Below are 20,862 nucleotides of genomic sequence, written 5' to 3'. Positions count from 1 at the left end.
TATATGACCTAATCAAGGTCACTTTAAGTGAATTGTCCAAATATTTTTCTGAGCCTAAGTTTCTAAATTCAAATAAAATGGAAAAAAGAATAGATTGCTATAGAGAACTCATTGCATTAAATTAGTTAAAGTAGATGGTTTTAGAATCAGATAGACCTTTAGGATCAGACAAATGCTGGCTTTCTAGACTTGGTAGTTGCATGGCCTGAGATAAGATATTGAATGTTCTAGTACTTCATTTTTTTTCCTTTCTAAAGGAGTAAGTGATTCTGTGTAACCGAAGCAGTCAAAGTGTGCCTTGCATATTATAATATCTCAATGGAGTATTAGCTATATGAAAATTATTAATATGGTGATTAGTAACTACAATTATTTTGTAGGTAGGACCTGCTCGTGGACATTTGATGTGCAGTCACACAGGAATCCACACAAAGAAGGGCTCCATTCGTGATTTGATATCTTCTAATTGCCATCTTGAAATTCTTAACAATTTCTTTGAAGGTCTGGGGTCTCTGTTCTACCACTGAACTACACATCCCCAGAACCGAATAACTTGTGAATGAGGTCCTCATTTTCATTTTGCACTGAACCTCTATATGAGGGTTGTCATGATCACAGATAAATTTATGATATTTTTACACATTATCTCATTTTAAAAGTTTTCCATTTAAGCTTTGTTAGGAAATGAAATTAAATTGGAAATTACAAATTGTTTCTTACATTGTCAAGATCACCTAACTAATGTGTAAAAGGAATTAGAAGAAAATCTGTACTTACTGACTCTATACCCAGTGTGCTTTCTTCTTTAGTTATACAAAAATTATAATATCTATTTTCTGATATATTAGAAATTAGTTAAGATAATGAAGAATTAAGAAATATAGAAGTTTAAGAAAAAACATGGATATCTTGTTAAGGAACTGAATTGGGAATAATCATTTAATTTTTATATTTCTAAAACAAATAATCCTTTTAGTTTCTAAGGATGTTATCAGTGTCATCACTAGATTTCAATTCACATTATTTTTCAGAAACAGTGGTTGTCTTTCTTTCCTGTATTCACCACCGTAGTTCAGGATCTTATATGTTCAGACTTAAATGTTTGTTTGAAAGAGTAAAATGACCTCAGCTAAAAGGTTACATCATCAAGGATTAAAATTAATTCCTCATCAGTATGCCTTTAAGTATTATTTAATAATTATGTAGTTTATTATTCATTCCTAACACATTTATATAAAATTATATAGAATATATATAAGAACAATTTCAAAACTAGGCTGTGCAACTGAGTATTTAGGTAGTTTAAAAGAAAGGAAGTCCATCAGCAACATCTAGCCTACTTGGAGATCTGCTCTGTAAACAGCATCATCAGTATCACCTCCTGGGTTAAAGATCTATTGAATCAGGATCTACATTTTAATAAGATCCCCAAATGACTCTATACACATTAAAGTTTGAGAATCACCAAGTTAGAGTACCCAACCATTATGTTATATTGCTATTGTTCTCAATACAGTGTACAGTTATTGTATGTATCATTGAATATTGCCAACTAACCTAGACGAGGATATTCCTAAATTGCAATGCAGATTTGAATTTTAGTCACCTATTTGTTGCCATGACCAAAAAATACCTGACAATAAGAATTAGAGGAGGAAATTAATTTGGGACTCCTAGTTTCAGAGGTCTCAGTGCATAGATGGCTGACTTAGTGGTTTGAGGCCTGCAGTGAGACAGTACATCATGGCAGAAAAGTGTGGTGGACACAAGCAGCTGGGGATATGAAACAAGAAAGCAGAGAGAGACAGTTCCCAAAATGTAAACCCCAAGGACACACCCACATTGACCCTCTCCAGCCACACTCTACCTGCCTACAGTCACCACTCAGTTAATCCCTATCAGAGGATTGATGCACTGATTAGGTTTAAGATAATTGCAATCTAATCATTTTACCTCTAAACTTTCTTGCCTTGTCTCACATATGAGCTTTTGGGAAATACCTCATATGTAAAGCGTAACTAGTTAAAATGAAAAACTTAGCTTAGTAGTGACTCTGAGGGTTACAGCTGGAATCTCAGTGTCTCAAAGTTCCAAAAATCTCACAGAAATATTCAGTTCACTCCAAGCCACTTCCATCTTTTTTCCAGAGGTGAAAGTCTGGGTGTTCTCATCTGATTGGACTGAAAGCCAATAAGCCATGAGGACACACATAGGGATAATGTGTGATGATTCTTTCTGACTATTCAAATTAGGGGCAACTACAGTTTAAAGATGAAATGTATTTGCTATCCAAGTAGTTAGCTTTTTGATTTTGAAATCATTGGAACTAAGCCCATGACCATTAAAGTAAAATGCCTGTGTGTTTTAATAACAATGTAAACTAGATGTACTGCCATTTCATTTGATTTTTACTGTGCTGCTTTCATAGAAAAATTCTTTCCCCTGCCAAAATGCTGAAAGTCACCAAGTACAGGATTACTTGGGCTAATTATTATTTCTGCATGGTAATGTTCTTATGCTGTATTTTCTATATACATTTTTAAGGCCATGTTTTTACTTAGTTTACCTAACCACAATTTGCTAACGTGAACAGATTACTATATATTTGTTTCCATTTTTAAAAAAAGTAAACTCTTCCTTGGGTGTATATTAATGAGGAATTTGAGGCATTAAGCATCCATTTAGGGAAATCCTGCTGCCACAACAAGACTTTTATAAAGAGCCCCCTAGAGGCAACTATGAAGTATGGTACCTCTCTAAACTATTTTCTTGATGACCAATTAAAGGATACCTTTAACTGATGTAAATGATGACACTATAAATCCCAGGAACAGTGTGATTGCACTTTATGTAATATTATATAACAAGGCAGCTCTGCCTGTAACAGAGTGGTGGATGACTGTGCTGTAGGAGAAGCAGGTATCAGAGACTTCCTCAAAATTTATTTAGGATACAAGAATTTTATGGCATATGTTTTCATATTGTCTTACCATAAACTCAATTTGTAACTAGAGGCTATCTGTTCTTGAAAACATATCCAAACTAAGTATGAGAATAACACTAAAAACACTAGCCTCCATTCCCTCTTCACACCTAGGAAAATGTAACATTTTCTGACTTCACAATACATTACTTTCAGACTTAATATATTTATTTTTGTTTTGTGTTTGAAATACACATTATACAAACAGCAAATTGAATTTGAAGTGACATACAGGAAGTGATCATCAATCAATAGGGAAGATTTTTATATTCATATTAGTTTTTAAGTCATTCTTAAGATTCCTAAGATGCAAACCTTCATCTTTTTGTTTTTTTGTTTCCATTTCTAAAACTTTATTGATATGTATGATTTTTGTTTGAGAAGGAAGAACTGCCTAAAGAATTGATTAGTAGCTTTGGAAAAAAGGTAAATATGTCATCTAGCCGGATAAATAGTTTCAATATAGAAAAGAAAAATGTTATTTTTAACTATTTTTTTTTATCTTTTGTGGTAAGAAAAGTTCACATGAGAGTTACCCCTTAGCATATTTTTTTAGACAAACAAACTGTAGTTAATTTATTTTACAAAAAGATAAAAGAACAATATACAGTAGTGGCTTAGGAAAGGTTTTTGGTATATTTATAGTAATCACTTATTGACACAAAGAGGCTTACAACCTAATGAGAACAAGTTTATAAGAAGGGGATTTGTAGGGATCCAGTTTGAAATGACTATAGCCACCTTGATAGCAAACATCATCTGGCCACCAGGCGACCCTGTATTCCAAACTCTGTACAATAAGCAAATCCATTAAGATAGTCAGCTGAGCATTTGGGTTGGACAGTGACACCTGAACTGTCCCTTACCTGACTTTTGACATGTTAACAGTATTTGAGAAAGCTCAGGTGCATTTTGGTTGGCTGTGGGATACGTTCTTTATGCTGTAGGGTGAAGGGATTCTTTTGTCTTGCTGCCACACAAGACATACTCCACAGTCTCTAATAAACTGCATTTTATGTAATCCTGAATTTGTCTTTGGTTTCAGTTTATTTTACCTTTGACAGCCAGTTCTTATACACTCAGCTTCCCCAAAACAGTCTTTTGGGTTGGTTTTTGTTTTAAGGAATAAATGTGCTTAGGTTCCTGTTTAATAATTTTTAAAAATCAAAATATGCTTTGATAAAGGCGGAAAATAAATATTCAACATCTACTCGTTAACCAACCAAAGAAAGAAAATTTGATGCTACTTTTAAAATTAAAGATATGTGGCAAATCGTAATCAGTCCACAAAAAGATGTAAGTCAGGTAAGACTGAAGACATTTGGGAATTTCTCAAGTTCCAGGTGACTAGAAAGAAAAATGCAAGCCATCAGCTAAAGAATGAATGACAGCAAATACTTATATAATTATTCATTAGGCACTATACATAAACACTTTACATATAAGAAGTCACTATGTGACAATTCTATGCCAACCAATAAATGAACTTCATACAGTCATTATAAATCATTAGATCATGGCTATTCTTATTTTATGGGTTTACACAAATAACTACAAGATACAACAATATAAATATTGATTTTCTAGATTTAGCAGCTGCTCTAGACAGAGTTTTCAGGACTATATTAGATGCAAATTTTAAGTACATATTAGGCTTTGGCCTCTATAATATCATCATAGGTTCACAGTTTTACAGATTCATAAACATTAAATTAATATGAAACAATCTAAAAAAATAAACTCTTTAAGAGGCATCTAGTTTTCTTTAGGCTTCTTTGATGAACATTGACAAGTTATTCATCTGGAATGAATTTTGAAGAGCATCCAAGTCTTTTACAAGAGAATTTTGGTTTGGAATTAGCATCAAAATTTCTTTGTGAAGTATGGGTGCTTTAAGACTGTTCTGAGAAAGTTCTGGAAGAGGGAGTACCCCACTACAATCCATTTGAAGCATCTGTTTTACCATCTCTTCTTCTACTTCATGTGCCACAATTTGAATTTTGTTCTTTAGACTATGAATATTTTCAGTCATAGATTCTGTGGTCTGTACTATTTTGTCCATTTCTTCCTGCAATAATGCCAGACCTTCTTCATTAGCTCTATCTTGTGCCTTTTCCATTTTCAGTAGATTTAAAACATTAGTTAAATATTTCAGCTTTCTGGGAGGGACTTTCATGGTTTCACACAATTGTAGCAATCTTGTCTTCAGGTAGTTGAGATGATATTGAATTTGTTCTTTTTGTTTAATTTTGTTACTCATAATTGCTGTTATTACTGATTCTATCATAGTTTGCAAATGCTCTCTGGCACTCTTTGAAAGAAGTTGCCAGGTTCTTCTCTTGTTGGATGCTGTCTTTATCTGCTTTAGGTTAGTATGTTTTGTTTGTACTTCAGAAGATAAATGCTTTGAATGATTTTTATTTCTTTTTCCTTTGTTTCTAACCTGTTTCTCTGACAACTCCAGTTCCTCATTGTTGATTTTTCTTTCTGAATTGCTTTTCAGCTGTTGAGACTTTCTCTGAGAAGCATTTGCTTTACCAGGCATCTCGATCTCTGATTCTTCTTCAGTCTCTCAGGAACTTGTCCCCTTAGCATATTTTTAAGTGTCCAACACAGAATTGTAATCTGTTGGAACAATGTGGTAGAGCATATCTCAAGAATTTTTTCATCTTACTTAACTGAAATTTTATAACTGTCGGTTAACAACTATTTTGTTCTTTGCTTGTATGAGTTAAATTTATTCTAGAGACCTCATATTAGTGGCATCATGCAGAGTTTGTCCTTCTGCAACTGACTTTTTGTTTAGCATAATGACCTTGATCCTTGTCACATACTGTAGGAATTAATTTGTTTTTAAAAACTGAGTAATATTTCCTTGTGTGTGTTGTTAACCATTCATCTATTGATGGGCATTTGGTTGTTTCTATAACTTGGCTATTATGAATGACATTGGTATGGATGTGAGAGTACAAATATTTCTTCAAGATCCTGATTTATGTCCTGTTAGATAAATACCCAGAAATGGGATGGTTAGATCATGTTGTAATACTATTTTAATATTTTTTTAGAAACCTCCATAATGTCCATAGTAGTTGCACCATTTTAAATCCTTACCAACAATGTAAATGGGTACCTATTTCTCCACATACTTACCAGCACTTGTCTTTTATTTTCTTAATACTAGCCACCCTAACAGGTATGAGGTCATATCTCATCACGGTTTTGATTTGTATTTCCTTATGATTAGTGACAGTGAACATCTTTTTATATACCATAGCTACTGTATGCTTCTTTGAACAAATATTTATTCATGTTATCAGCTTGCTTTTTATTTCAATAATCTCTTTTTGATTGTTTGATTTTTTTTAAAATGTTTGTGTTTTTGCTACCAAGTTCCTATTGAAGGATAGGGACAACCCTTTTAAATGTTTCATTTATTCAACAAGCCCTCACTGAGTACCAGCTGTCTCCTGCACTGAAGAAACACATTTATAGGATAATCAGAATTGTGTTGTCCAGATTCCAAAGAACCATAACCACAAAAATTTAATTCCAATACTTTTAATTCAACAACAAATAAATGCATTAAATGACCACCATAAATGGGCCCTTGTCTGAATGATAAACCAGGAGAGGAAAAGAATTAAGACATGGACCAGGATTTAGGAACATAGAAGCAATTGGAACTCTTACTCTGCTTTTCCACCTCACCTTAGATTTATCTTTACCAAAGCGCTTATTGCCACTATGATATAATTAATTATGCCAGTATTCGACCAATTCGAGTTTCCCAAGAAGATTAAGCCCTCATGTATTAAGACATCCAGTGTGTCATTCCTGGGTGAATTGAAAAAACAGTTTCTGAAATGATTTTCTGTTTTCTGTGGTTCAGATGAGGACACTGGTTGAGGAAAGTGGAGTAATGACTTTCTTGAGCATAAGATGGTAGCGTGTATTTCTTTAGCACTAGAACTTGGGGCATGTAAGTTTTATAACTTTTGGGTAGATTCATTATAATTACATTCAAATGAGGTAAGTTACACAATAAAGATTTATGCTATAATCTGTAGCAATGCTAGAATACAGAGGGGTACATAGCAGAGGAAACAGATCCAGTGCTTTGAATTTTAAAAAATACCTGCATTTTGATCATATGCCCTAAGACTGGACTTTGGGACCAGTTATAAGTTTAAAGCCATGGAGCTTTGATGGAGATCTGAAATACTTAATAGAATGCTATGTGACAGACGTCACCATGGGTGGCTGGCTCTCCAGGCTTTCAGGGCCTGGGCAGAGAAGGATTTGTACTACCTCTTGATAATCTGATTCTAAGTGCTTTGCTCAACTTTCCTTGAAGAGGTAAAAATCAAAGAAAGAAAAAAGGCAGGCAGATAGAAATCTCTTTCAACACACTATTTTTTCTTAGATTTTACGTGTACTGTGTTTTGTTTGTTGATCAGGAAGCTGATGATGGAAAATTCTTTTGAGAATAATTAAGGTTACTTCATGTGTGGTAAGGGAGAATGTCTTTGGCCAGATAACATTTGAGAAGAGAATTTAAGAGAGCTTTATTTAAAAAGTATTTCTCAGTGTTTGCAACCACTTCCACAAGATGGATTTTAACTCAGAATTTGAACCTTATTGTAGAAAGAGGCCTTAAGGCATACAAAGCTTAATCCTTTCATCTGACAGTAAAACCCAGAGCTCATGGAGGTTGGGTAAAATGCACTGGGTTATATTTTATGTGTACTGCTCAGTTTTTAGAATGATGTGTTCCACATGATTAAAAACCATATTCCAGGAAGTTAATTTTCTGGTTTCCATCATGAATCCCTATTCCTTTTAACTAAAGAGTAATAACATTTGTTTTGTTAGCAGTGCTGTAGTGAAAATATGTGGATTTGGCTTGTGTTGGTATGTTTCATTCTTCCTTCTCCAAAACTCACCACTCAACTGATTCTACTGTTTGACAAATCTCTGGGTTGTTTTTCCCTCTTGGTCTGTTTTAGTATATTTACCTAGAGACTTAGGGTCTTTTGAGACATTATTCCTATTAAATGCTGATTTTATCACAGACCTTTCTTGCAGAAAGGTCTAATGCACCAAATATCAACAAATATTGTTAGAGTAAAATCCTCGAGTCACTTGCATCTGCATCACCTTAAATTTTTGTTAATAATGTTGCACATGGTGGTAGTCCCAGGATCTTGGGAGACTGAGGCTGGAGGATCACTAGTTCAGAGTCATCCTCAGCAACTTAGTGAGGTGTTAAGCAAGTTGGTGAGACCCTGTGGCAAAATAAAAAATAAAAGGGATAGAGATGTGGCTCAGTAGTTAAGCATTCCTGGGATTAATCACTGATACCAAAAAATATATATATATATATATAGGTCCACTATTAAATCAGGAAGCTAGATAGAAGTTAGATGTAGTGGAGCACACCTGTAATCCCAGCTACTTGGGAGACTGAGGGAGGGGGATTACAAATTCAAGGCCAGCCTGGGCAATTGAGCAAAAAGTCTCAAAATAAAATAGAAAGGGCTGGGGGATGTACTTCTGTGTTAGAGCATCCCTGAATTTAATTCCCACTACTGCATGAAAACAAGAAAATAAACTCCATGGATAAGATTCAAAAAGTGCTTGCTTTACTTCAGTGTTGAAAGAAAGGGAAAGGTAGAAACAGAGAAGAAGAGAACTATATGTAGAGACAGAGAGAGAGAGGGAGAAAGAGAAGGGAACAGAGAGAGAGAAAAGAAAGAAAGAAGGATGTAAACAAGGGAAGGAGGGAGGGAGGGACTCAGGGAGAAAGGATAAAAGCTTCCTTTTAATAATCCTCTTCCTTGGTAGGAAAAGGAATGCATAAATTTCAAAAATAAGAACCCCTGCAAGAAAGAAAATTCTGCACAGTGAAGAGATCTTTGAAACTGAAAATTGAAACTGAAATTCAGTGAATCTCTGTGGGACTTGAAAGCAAAAGGGAAAGAAAAAAAAGAAAGGAATAAAGAATACCAAGGAGACATGGTTTAATATAACCTTTAGTGGTGTTTTCAAAGGAGACCATGCCTCACTCTCCCTTTCCCATTTATAAATCAGGGATGTCATATTTTTGTTTTGGTCCTGAGATCCCTTACCAAAATATAGGACATGAGTGGGTGTGCATATTTTCCGTGCCAAATAGTTGATGAATTTCCCAGATCTTGTTGGTAATCCTATGGATTTCATTAATATCACCCAGGTTGGTGTCCCAAGCCTTTCCTGTGTGGCCATACAATTTTAAAAGACAGAAAAGATGGGATCAATTAATGTTACTCAAGATGAAGAGAGAAGTGGAGGGGCATATTTTTAGATCTGGACCTTATAATTTTCGGTTTAGTCTCTGTAACTTCCCCCATCAGCTTCCATTTTCTTTTCTTCCTTTCCTTGTTCCACATAACCAGCAAGCAACATAAATAACAAATTATAGCCGTTCTGTTTAACTGCACCCAGTTGATGTCTGACTAGCCGATGAGGGAGAAAAAAAAAAAAGCCTCAGAATAAAGACAGAGCAGACCTATCTCATGCAACTACATTATCATGGTATTTAAATACATCCAGATCTATGATGTTTATGGCAGACCTAGCAAACACTGCTAAACAGAAGTGGTTTTTAAATCCTCCAGGTCAACTCCACACCAGCTTATGATGGTCCACTTAAAACAGGACTTAATGCACTATAAACTGTTAAAACTGAAAGCATGTATGACAGACCATGTATAAGCGTGCTTAGGAAATAAAACCTTTGATTACAAGAGTGAGGAGACTAAGGCACAGCAGGACTAAATGACTCCCTTTAGATAAATTTCCTTTTTCACAAATGTCTCTATCACTCAGCTATCCTCAGTGTAAGCAAAAATAACCAAAGTGGTTTCAGCACCATTATGAAAGCACAAATAACTGGGACAGAATCAGACCCCCAAACAGACCAGCAAGCTTTCCTTTATCCCACAGCAGAGTCAGTCAATCAGGCCCTGGAGGGGCTCACTTTCTGGGTAGAATATGGCTGCTGGTTAGAGAGGGCTCTGAGTTTTATAGGTTACAATGAGGGTAAATGAATCACTGGAGACTGAAGCAGAATGTGTCCGTTTGGGCAGTCAGGAAAATAGTTGAAAAAAGTCCAAAACTTATTGTTACTGGGAAGGGATGAAAGCTTGGAACTCTGCCAGAGTTTGCTATTTATCTTCTTCCCCTGGGACCCGTTGTTACCCAGAGCTTCACTATGTGCTTTTCTCCTTCCAAGAATCATGGGCAGTGGGAAAGAATGAAAGTCCATGGCTTACCGCTCAGTCCCTTTAGGACTTATTGTTATTGGGAAGGGTTAACATTTGCCTTCTCTTTTCTCCCTTATCCTGGACCACACTGCCTTCCTCTTTCCCCCTGGGCAGGGGCTGTCTTAGGATGTGTTATTTTCCATAATCCTTCACTTAGCACATTCAATAAGATTTTGAAGTTAACAAAATTGTAGCAATCATGGGTAGAAGCATCCACCATATCACCCAATACTTCCTTTCCCAAATTTTTCATCCACAGATAAACTTAGAAAGTAAGAACACATTTTCTCTTTGCCAGTTGTCAAGATATCAGAATCCTTTGTGTCATTTTCCTTGATTTCTTATTCTTACCAGAACTTTGATGATCACACGATTCTACAGGCATCTCCCAAGAGAGCCTCAACTTCCATGTCTGTCCTTGTTGCCTAGCTAAACAGGTTATCAAGGGATACTGGAGCAAGGTCATGCTTCAGTTATTTCTGTAGAAAATTCTATAGAAAGTGAGCTTTTCTGGATTTATGAAACATGTCTTCCCCATGTATTACTGTTCCTTAGCACAAAAAACAAATTTTAATATTTGACTTAGAAATTTTCCCTCTAAATTTTCAGTTTCTAACCATGACCAACCTCTGCAGGTAGTACTGTATCTATCATTCAAATTAAGTAATTCAACTCTAAGAAATCACATTATGTATGTACTAATCATTGCAGAAAAATACTTTGTTTCAGATTTTTTTTATGAAATGTTTTCAACAACATTTTATATTTGAACAGATATTCTTTCCTTTGGTGCCAAGCTTATATCTTATAAAATACAATTTTTGTTCTTCATTTTACCTAAAACTCTGCCTAGGTAATTTATGGTATTAATTTCTCATATAAGCAGATGATTTGCTTTCTTCCATTTGGTTTTGTATCCCCCATTTTTTGATGTGCCATTCTTCTTTCCTTCAGTAAGTAAGGTTTATACTTACTGAGATGGCTAAATCCACCCCTGTTTTAGCCAGCTTTTTCACTGCTATGACTAAAACATCCAACAAGAACAATTTTAGGGGAGGAAAAGTTTATTTGGGGCTCAGCTTTCAGAGGTCTCCGTCCATAGACAGCTGGCTCCATTCCTTGGGGCTTGTGGTGAGGCAGAAATCATGGTGGAAGAGTATGGCAGAGGAAAGCAGCTCACATTATGATCAGAAAGCAGATAGACTCCATAAACCAGATACAAAACATATACCCCAAACGCAGTTTCCCATGCACCCACCTCTTCCAGCCACATCCTACCATCTTTAATTACCACTTAGTTTATCCCATGAGGGAATTGATTCACTGATTTTGTTAAGAATCTCTTAACCCAATTATTTTTCCTCTAAACCTTCTTGTATTACCTCATATGTGAGCTTTTGGGGGATACCTAATATCTAAACCATACCAACCCACTTACTGATAGCAATTATTGACCCTTTGCATCATGTTTAAAAATTCATTAAGTTTCAATCTATGACCAGAATTTTAATGTATTTTCTAGTTTCTTATAGAAAACACCCAAACCTTTCTGATGATTTCCTTTTCATCAATTGCAACTGCATCAACCTCAATTAGCAGGGAGAATCTCTGAATCATGTATTTCCTATACTAATGAAGAAATTATTACTTGGTTTCTGAAATGTTAACTCATAGCAGTTTTCAGTGAAGCATATTTCCTTTGAATTACTTACGTTTCTCATTTCTCTTTATCTTAAAATTCCTCTTTCATGCAGCACCCATCATGTTGTTGAAAAAGCATCCACATGATAAGATTACATCATAATATTCAAGTTAAGATTACTTATTAAATAAATTGCCCTTGGTATTGCTGGAGATAAAGATTTTCTCCTGAAATGGCTTAGCATTGATCTGGGAGGTCATATTTGAACAGGTAAATATATTTTCTTATTTCAGTAAGTAGTGACCACCAGCTGAAGGATCATTATATTTGGAACCATTTGGCTTATCAATTGTCATAAGCTCTGACTTTTTATAAGATCTTCTTAGTGAGCTTGCAATAAGTGTGGTAGATCTTTTACATGGGCTCTGGAGTAATACTTCTGTAACCTTAGGCAAATAACTCATTTTATTTATGCCTTGGATTCTTCTTCAGTAAAGAAGTGCCAATATATGCTCCTGGCATTTCTGTGGGGGGTTAAAAGAGGTGGCTAATGAATCTTTAGAGGAACTAGAAAATTAAAAATTTAGAGCTGATAAGTATGTATATGATATTGAGGCATTTTACACATACTGCATAATCTCTACAACAAAAATGCAGAAGAATTATTATTTATGATTATTTAAATTTTTTAATTAAATTATTATTTTTCTATTGAAAAAGCTCAAGAAAGTTTAGTAACTTGTCTAAGGTTACATCATATTAAGAGATTGAATAAAGATCTAAACTAAGTTGGTAATTCTAAAGCCTTTTCCTCCTCTCTAGTATTTTGCAAAAAAAAAAAAAAAAAAAGTGTTGGGTAAGCATGGGCAACAGTGAGCTTCTTTTTAGACTCATTTGTTTGTTTATTCTACACATTCACACACAGAGGAGGTACTGAAGCTTTGGAAATGGACCTGCTTCTTGGGAAAGGCAATGTGGAGAGATAGGAGAGGACTTGTTCATTTCTTTAGTCTTATTCATTTATTTGTTCAACAAATATTTATTGAATACTGAGCAGCATTCTGAAGTGCTCAAGTTGCTGAGCAGGAAACAAGGAAACCAATATTTACAGTGTCTAAAAATACTGCAGGTAGAGAGGCTCATATACTGCTATGAAATGCAGGACAGGAACTCAAGAGGGAGATTGGGAGCCATTCATATCCTGGGAAGTTTAATAAGGGAATTTAATGAGGAAAGGAGGGAGGAGAATGGAACCCTCAGGACATTGAGAAGCCCTTAGCTTAAGGAATAAAGTCAGAAAAAGAAGACAAGGAAAAGATGAGGTTGAGGTTGGGGGGAAGGGATATACCCCAAGGCAGGGTAGTGACTGAATGATCATTAGAAGGAGACAGATAGATAGATAGATCTTCAAGAAGATCCTTAAGTTGCTTCAATAGATAAGAGACCTCATCTCCCTAGTGATGCATCAGTCAGAAATTTGGGAGATGATGATATGACCATAGTGTGAGTCTCTTCCGAGGTAGGCAAGACAGAAACCCAAAGAATAACTAGGACAGAACCATGCTCCTCTTTATTGAAAGCCTCTCATATGACATTGCTCAGTAAGAATTGTGTCCTAGGAAACCTCCCACACACTCCATAAAATCCTGAGGAGCAATGCAATTCATCTTCCAGGCAGACTAGGGAAATCCCTACTGCAATGTCCTGTCAGGTGGGACCTCTGAAGGCTGCCAAGCCAGATGGGCAGATGGGTCCCTTTTCCAAGGGAGGAATGGCAAAGCTCACCATCTGTTCTGCTAGATACAAAGCTTGTTATTTTTTGCAGTTTTGACCTGGCTGAGCCCTTTCTTCTAGTAATTGTAGTGAAATCATTGTGATCTACAGAGCATCACCATCAAGACACAATGGAATAGTGGAGAGAGAGAGAAAGATCTGCAATTAAACAAATTTACATTCTATTCCGGAACTCAGCAGTTTTGATAAATTGCATACCTTCTTTGAATGTGAATTTTCCATGTAATGGGAGTAGGATAACAAAGGGTTATTCTGACCATTTGAAATGGTGCATGTCAACAAAGCAGCACTTAAAGATGCTCATAAAAGTAGTAACAACTTTTAATAACATGATGTGTATCATGAATGGCATCAATGATTGTTATAAAAGACAGGGGAGCTCCGAGAAAGGACAAGGATATGAGAAAAGGTGACAGAGGTAGCTTTGAAAGAGGAGTTGCCCTAAGAACTCAGATTGCAAGAGGTTAAAGGAAAAAGTGGCTGGCAAAAAGAGAGAAGCAGGAATTTCATTTTTTTTGAAAGTTGGTAATGAGCAGAAGGAAAGAGATGGACTATTGTTGGAAGAAGGCCAATGCTGAGGGGAAGTTCCTAACTCCTGATCATAACTGTGAAATAAAAACAAATGTGAAAACCAATCTCATCTAGCTAGAAATAAAGATGCTTTTGAAAAGTTCATTTTTGCACAGGAAATCACCAGAAAAGTTTTTAGGGTGCTATTAGGAGAGAAGAATTAAAAATGATGAAATATAAGAGCTTCTATAGCATATTGTTTGTTCGAATTTTAAAGGCTTTATTGATTGATTGATTGATTGATTGATTGTACTGGTTTAGCGTTTTGATCCTCCCATCTCTATGCCACAGCAGGCTAGGGAAGAATTACTAAGGAACACAAAGCACAATAGCAGTAGAAATTAAAATCATGTTTAACTCTAAGCCCTCACTTGAAAAGACATCGGTGATACTGCACCCTTCAAAGTCCGCCCTCTGCATGGCAGAACTCCAAATGATATTTCTAAATGCTATGAATTCTCACAGACAGCCTCTTCGGTCTTCCTGGGAGCTAGCCTTCCATCTGTTTCCATTACTGTTGCATCCATATTCCAGGGAGAACTGGTTTACATTCGTGGTCTCAAATGCTGACCATGGCATCCTTACAATGAATGCTATTAAGTTCCACTGGTCCCATGTATGTTTCAGTGCTTCTGTTATTTGGAGCAGGGGTAGGAATGAAGAAATGGGGTGGGATAGGTCTTTTATCTTACTCTGGCCCATTCAGCTTAATCAAAAAAATTTAAAATATGCCCCAGCCCTACAAAAATAATAGTCCAGAGAATAATAACACTAAAGTAATTCTTCTGTCTCAGATAACAGTAATCATATTTGGGGATCAAATTCTTTTCTTCTTTCAAAATTCCAAAATATGTATTCTGTCAAATCAGTCAAAACCTGAGAAAGATTTTTTTTTAGTTGAGTTTCTTAGTTGAGTGTCTTTTACTCAGTATACTTACGATTCATGATTATTTCCAAAATCCTGATCATTATTTTGTTCCAAGTGGCCACCAGGTTCTCATTAAAACACACACCCAGTTCTGGTCTCTAATGCAACACTAAAACAGATAAGTGTTTTTGATTTTTTTTTAAGAGCAAAGAAATTTATAGATACATGGGTGTTTACATAAATATATTTTATCTCCTGGTCTATCTTGAGTTTAAACATGGAACACAAAACTAAGGAAACATAAGAATATATGTATCAATGCAAATGTAATTTACAGGTTTGGAAATGTTTTTTCTGTGCTACATAGTAAATTATTGTTTCATATTGATAATTTTAAGCAGGAATATGTCTTAATTCTTTTCAATATATGTAACATTTCATCCAATAACATGTTTTCAATAGTGTAAATATGTTAGATATAAAAACAACTATCATGTGCCATTTATAACACTTCTTTCATCTTTAAAACATGTCCCAAATATATTGATGTTACTAAATAAGTAATTTAGTTTACTTTCTTCTTTGCAAGAAATAAAATAGCATTATAGATTTAATAACAGAGTCTACTCTGTTACAACCAGTGGCCTGAGCGATCAAATATACCCACAGAATATAATATTGTATTTGGGTCTTCCTCAATCCAAATCTTATTTAAAAGCTTTTAAAATTAATACTATCAAAGAGAAAGCTGAATGACTTACTCTATTTTTATACTATACAAGTCTTATCTTTTTGAACAGAGAAAAAAAAGGAAAGAAATGTACATACTTGTAAATTCTGTGCCCTTTTAGTATATTACATTACTCTCTTGCAGGCACCAGATGGCATAGGCTCCTGGGTTCATTTTTAATCCAGTCAGTGCTTAAGTCCTGAGAGAGAGCTGGACTGACTGACATGAAGAAAACATGCACCAAATATATTTTTGCATACTCATGTAAAATGGTTCATACAGCTTTCATGCACCTAATCATGCCTAAGTTGATATAGTTTACAGCAAACAACACATTTCTTAAAAAAAAATCAAGATTTTATTCAGACAAACAGCACAAGCAGTCTGGTGAATTTCATTTTAAAATGATTCAGAGCAGTGTATGGAAGTGAAGGGGGAATAAAAAAGAGTGTTTATTTGGTCTATGCCAGGGGCTTTTTAGAACTAGTCATTATTGATCCATGTATTGATTTTGGTCCACTTGACTAGGATGCCTTCTTAAATCAAGCGCCCCAGGAAACACTTCTGCTCTCCTATCTTCATGACATGCTAGCATTATAATGCCAGTTTTGTTTTTTTGCACTTGATGAAAAATTTTATCTCAGGATTTTTTTGCTCTAAATTCCTTTCTCGACCCACACGGGGATTTTCACTATGAGCATCCTTTTCCTAAACTAGTTTTTTTTTTTTTCCTTTTTTAAAGCATCAACAAGTCAAGTTCATTACCAGGATTATACAGTTTTCATAAATGGATAGTTTCTATACTCTGAGCCTAAAAGCCCTGTCTGCCTAGTTAAGGAAAGAACCAGAGGAACCCTGCAAGTTGTCTCACACTTTGCTTTTTGTAACAAGAACAAGCTCTTTCTCCTCACCACTCTCTCAACTCATGTGCTTACCTAAGTGTGTGAAGAAAACTGTCCTTCTACCTTTCTCTTTCTTTTCTGGGGTTTACAGGCAGGAGGTAGGTATTAGTTAATGTTCTCATTTGTACATCTCAGGTGTCATTCGCCCTTGTGAACTGTGGAAGCTGAATGCCATGGTTTCAAATGTGGCTTTGATACTTATTGGTAGCATAATCTGAGCAGCTTTTCTACATCCTTAAACTATTCTCTCCCCATCTCTAAATATTATGGTAAATAAGAGTAATCCTGGTATCCAGCACAGAGTTTATGGGAAGGATTAAATGAGACGTTGTATGCAAAAGAGTTCAGCATGAAGAGTGGCACAACCAAGTGATCACGGAGCCATATGGGTTATTCTTATCTCCTTTCATTGTGTATTCTTGGAGCTTCACTGCCAGGGGCAGGGTTGGAAATGATTTGAAGCTTGCTTAACCAAGGTCAAAATTTGGATCCAGCACAATAACTGTTTGAGATCCACACAAAGGGTTTTAGAAACCTCAGACATGTAGTAATTTTGTGGGAATGGAGCTTAATAGCCAAGGGAAGGAAGCCAAGCCTAAATCTTCACAGAAGAGCGCCTGACTTGTGTTTAGCACACAGACTGGGGTGCGTGTCCCTGCTGGGCTTTGGCAGCATTCACTGAGAGATAGAAGGCTCTGTTCTCCCAAGTAGAGGACACCCTCCTCCCCAGCATAGCCCAGAGACCTCAGTGTCCTCATCAGCCTAGGAAGAGCCACTGAATGCAAGAGAGCATCCACAATAGCAGGGAGGAAAACTGGAATAAAATGTGATGAGCCGTCAAGGAGGAGGCATCGTGAAAATTAAAATAGATAACATGGAACATCCCTGAACCCACATTTCTTATGTAGTTGTCCTTGTTTTGCTCTATTTTTTTTTCTGCAGATAATCATCTGTCTTTCCTAAAAGGTGTGCTTCAGAATATACATGTACTTACTACATATGTGGTATATGGTAGATAGAGGCTTGCTTGACAATCCTGTTTATGAAAAGAGAGAAGCTCTATACTTGTTATTGTAATAGCATCCCAAGGGGACTAAGATACTCACCATACTCTAAATAGTCAAGTTCCCTGTCATGAATACCACCGACTGGGTAGGCTTACATAACATTCATTTTTCACTGTGTTGGAGACTGACAAGTACAGATCAAGGCTCTGATAGATTTGGTGTCAGGTGAAGGTCCACTTCTGGTGCATAGATGACTATATTCTTTCTGTGCTCACATAAGGCAGAAGGGGTTAGGAGTGTTTTTTGTAAGCACAGTAATCCCATATATGGGGGCTATACCATATGGACTAATCACCTCCCCAAAGTCCCATAAGTTAAAGATTTAACAAATTAATTTGGAAAGAGTGGGAAGACACAAACATTCATTTCATAATAGTGACTCATGTTAACTGTCCACTGGAATGCCACATAATTTCCCATGCTCTCATTTGTTAGGTATGAAGGAAAAGCCATGTATACAGACTAACAGAGTACTCTGGATTGTATCATAGAGGCAATGGCATAAAAGAAAAATAGTTCATAAATAGTATCACAAGGAACCATGAACTCATAGAGCTAGCTGCATCAAACAGGGCCTGTGTTGTACAAGCAAGTTCATGACCAGCATAAAATCTAGTTTTCAAAAAGTAAATACAATCTTGATATATTCTCTGGTTGAGAATTTAAGAACTGTCATTTAAAAGTGCAAGTAACTGATTTTAAAAAAGACAAACTAAATAATAAAAAAAAAATACTTTGTCACATCCTACATTTACAAGAGGCTTTAAAATTTTCAAAATGTTTTCATTTATTTTACTGTGTTACATACTTAAGCAATTGTGAACTTAAGACAGTAATTGTCAGATGACTGATGTTCCATAAATACATTTATTCATTCTTGTCTCCATTCATTCAGAAACTTAAGAAGACTCTACTGTATGTCAGGTACTATGGACATGATGGAGAATAGATCACAAGGGTTTCTGACTCCAATAGTGCTTACAATCTAAGGAGTGACACACATGTCTAGAAGCCAATAGTTAGATCCTTATCTATTTTCAAGACATATATAATTAATTTCTAATTAATTTGAGAAATTTAAGACTCACAGAATATGGGTAACTAAATAAATGTAGAAAGTTGATAAGTTGAAGAAAAACAGTTTGGGAGATATTATATCTGAATTATGCCACATTTTTGCCATTATACACCCTTCAAGAGTGAATGAGAGGGAGCAAGTTAATAAGAAATTCAGAGTTTCTACAGCTTTTCTTCTAAACTCTCACAACTTGTATACACACTGTCACACCCTTCACACCACCCATTAAAATAAATGATTTCATAAGGTGAAGATTTTTTAGTGTTTTTTGTAGAAGACTCAATATTATTTAAGTTTATTAATGCTATCTTTATTACAGGAGGCTGATCAATAAGAGCGTTTTTCCCTAGTAGCCATAGTGAGACATGAGAAGCATGTAAATATAGTTTGTTCACTTGTAGGATTTGCCTGTTTTAGAAAACAACAACAACAAATTGAATTCTGAATGCCATTTCCAAAATTTTAACTCCCCTAGAGCAAGATCTAGGGTCAGCAGAACTGGATACATGGCCTGGTTGTTTAAGGTAGAGAAACACTCCACTTGGGCTGCCTTACTTCCAGTCAGTTTGGTTTTTGGCATTCAGCTTTCAAGCATAATACATAGCCTCTTCTGAGTTCCTAGAACTTCACAGGCACCTATAATTAAAAAAAAAAAAAGAAAGGAAATAAACAAAAGACGACTCTAACTAGAATAATAGCTATAATGTCTACATTTATTTTAATACCATTTGTTTATATATATATATAGATAGATAGATAGATAGATAGATAGATAGATAACACTTTGCCCTGGTTTGCACAATTAACTTTGAAAAGAACATTCACAGATGCTCAAAATTGATCCTTAACAGTCTTTCCTCCAAATAGCAGTTTTTTGTATACCACTTTCATAATTGTGCCATGTTATGTATTGTTTATGTTGTCATTTACTTAATATTTTGCATTTAAACTTAATTTACTTTTGAAATTAACCTCATCCTAAGAAATATTATCCATGGAATTACAACTTTAATATGCTAACTGTGTTTTTATCCTCCAAGTACACATTCAAATATATGTAACCTGAAAATGGAATACGATTTTTGAACCACTAACTTGACCTCTTACATCACCAGTGGTATAAGTCCCAAGTTTTGAAATTGAAAAGTAACTTTGTGAAACAAGTAAACCAAGGCTTGTTATGCTCATTTCACTAATAGGGAAACTGAAGCTCAAGGAAACCAGGTACGATTTTGTGTGACAACTCAGCCAGTGGAGCCAGACACAGAAGGACTGCTTCTTGACTAGGGTCAGGTTTCTGGGATGAAAGAAAGATGCCACTGAGTCCAGTTTTCATGTCTGACTTTGTATATTTGTTCAAAGCACAGTCTTCTCTAATGCAAGATAAAGCAATAGCAAATATACTAATGGCATTTATAGACTTTTGATTTTCCAGCCAAATCTATGAATCCAAGGTGTATTTTCATAAAGCTGATGACCATTACAAGTGAATTGTATCACTGTAAATGAGTACATTGTTAACTGCATTTTATTTAAATATCTTTCTGTAGTTCTAAATCCCTAAGTTGTTTTTAACAACTGTTGGGACATTGGCTCCTGTGTTTCTAATTCAAGCAATAATAGAGAAACAAAGAATTGTAATGCAAAAATAAATTTTAAAAAAATTTAAAAATAAATAATAGAGAAACGGACATATGAACTCTCACTGAAGTGGAAAAGCACTTGAGTTTAATGCAAAATGATTCAGTGAATATATACTTGTGGAGCCACTTGTTAATTTTTCTTACATGTTTCCTTTGTGAGGAGACCACTTTTACTTACACCATTATTGTTTTTTTTTTTTTTTTGTATTGAGTAAGGCTTGTGCCAATACATTCTTTCATTCAAAAAATATTTAATATGCACATAATACATATCAGAC

At 35.3% G+C, this 20,862-nt stretch overlaps 1 protein-coding gene and 1 pseudogene across 7 annotated transcripts in view; one reads left to right on the top strand and one right to left on the bottom strand.

Moving 5' to 3' along the window:
* The window catches only part of Nrxn1 (neurexin 1), a 1,089,464-nt gene that overhangs the window by 438,620 nt on the left and 629,982 nt on the right, over window positions 1–20,862 (top strand). The gene's annotated exons all lie outside the window — the stretch shown is intronic.
* LOC114091847 (centromere protein Q pseudogene) lies at window positions 4,749–5,528 on the bottom strand (annotated as a pseudogene).

The sequence above is a fragment of the Marmota flaviventris genome, chromosome 14 (assembly GCF_047511675.1).
Source record: "Marmota flaviventris isolate mMarFla1 chromosome 14, mMarFla1.hap1, whole genome shotgun sequence".
Taxonomy (NCBI): Eukaryota; Metazoa; Chordata; class Mammalia; order Rodentia; family Sciuridae; genus Marmota; species Marmota flaviventris.
Note: the sequence above shows the minus strand (reverse complement) of the source record. Positions and strands in the feature narration are given on the sequence as shown.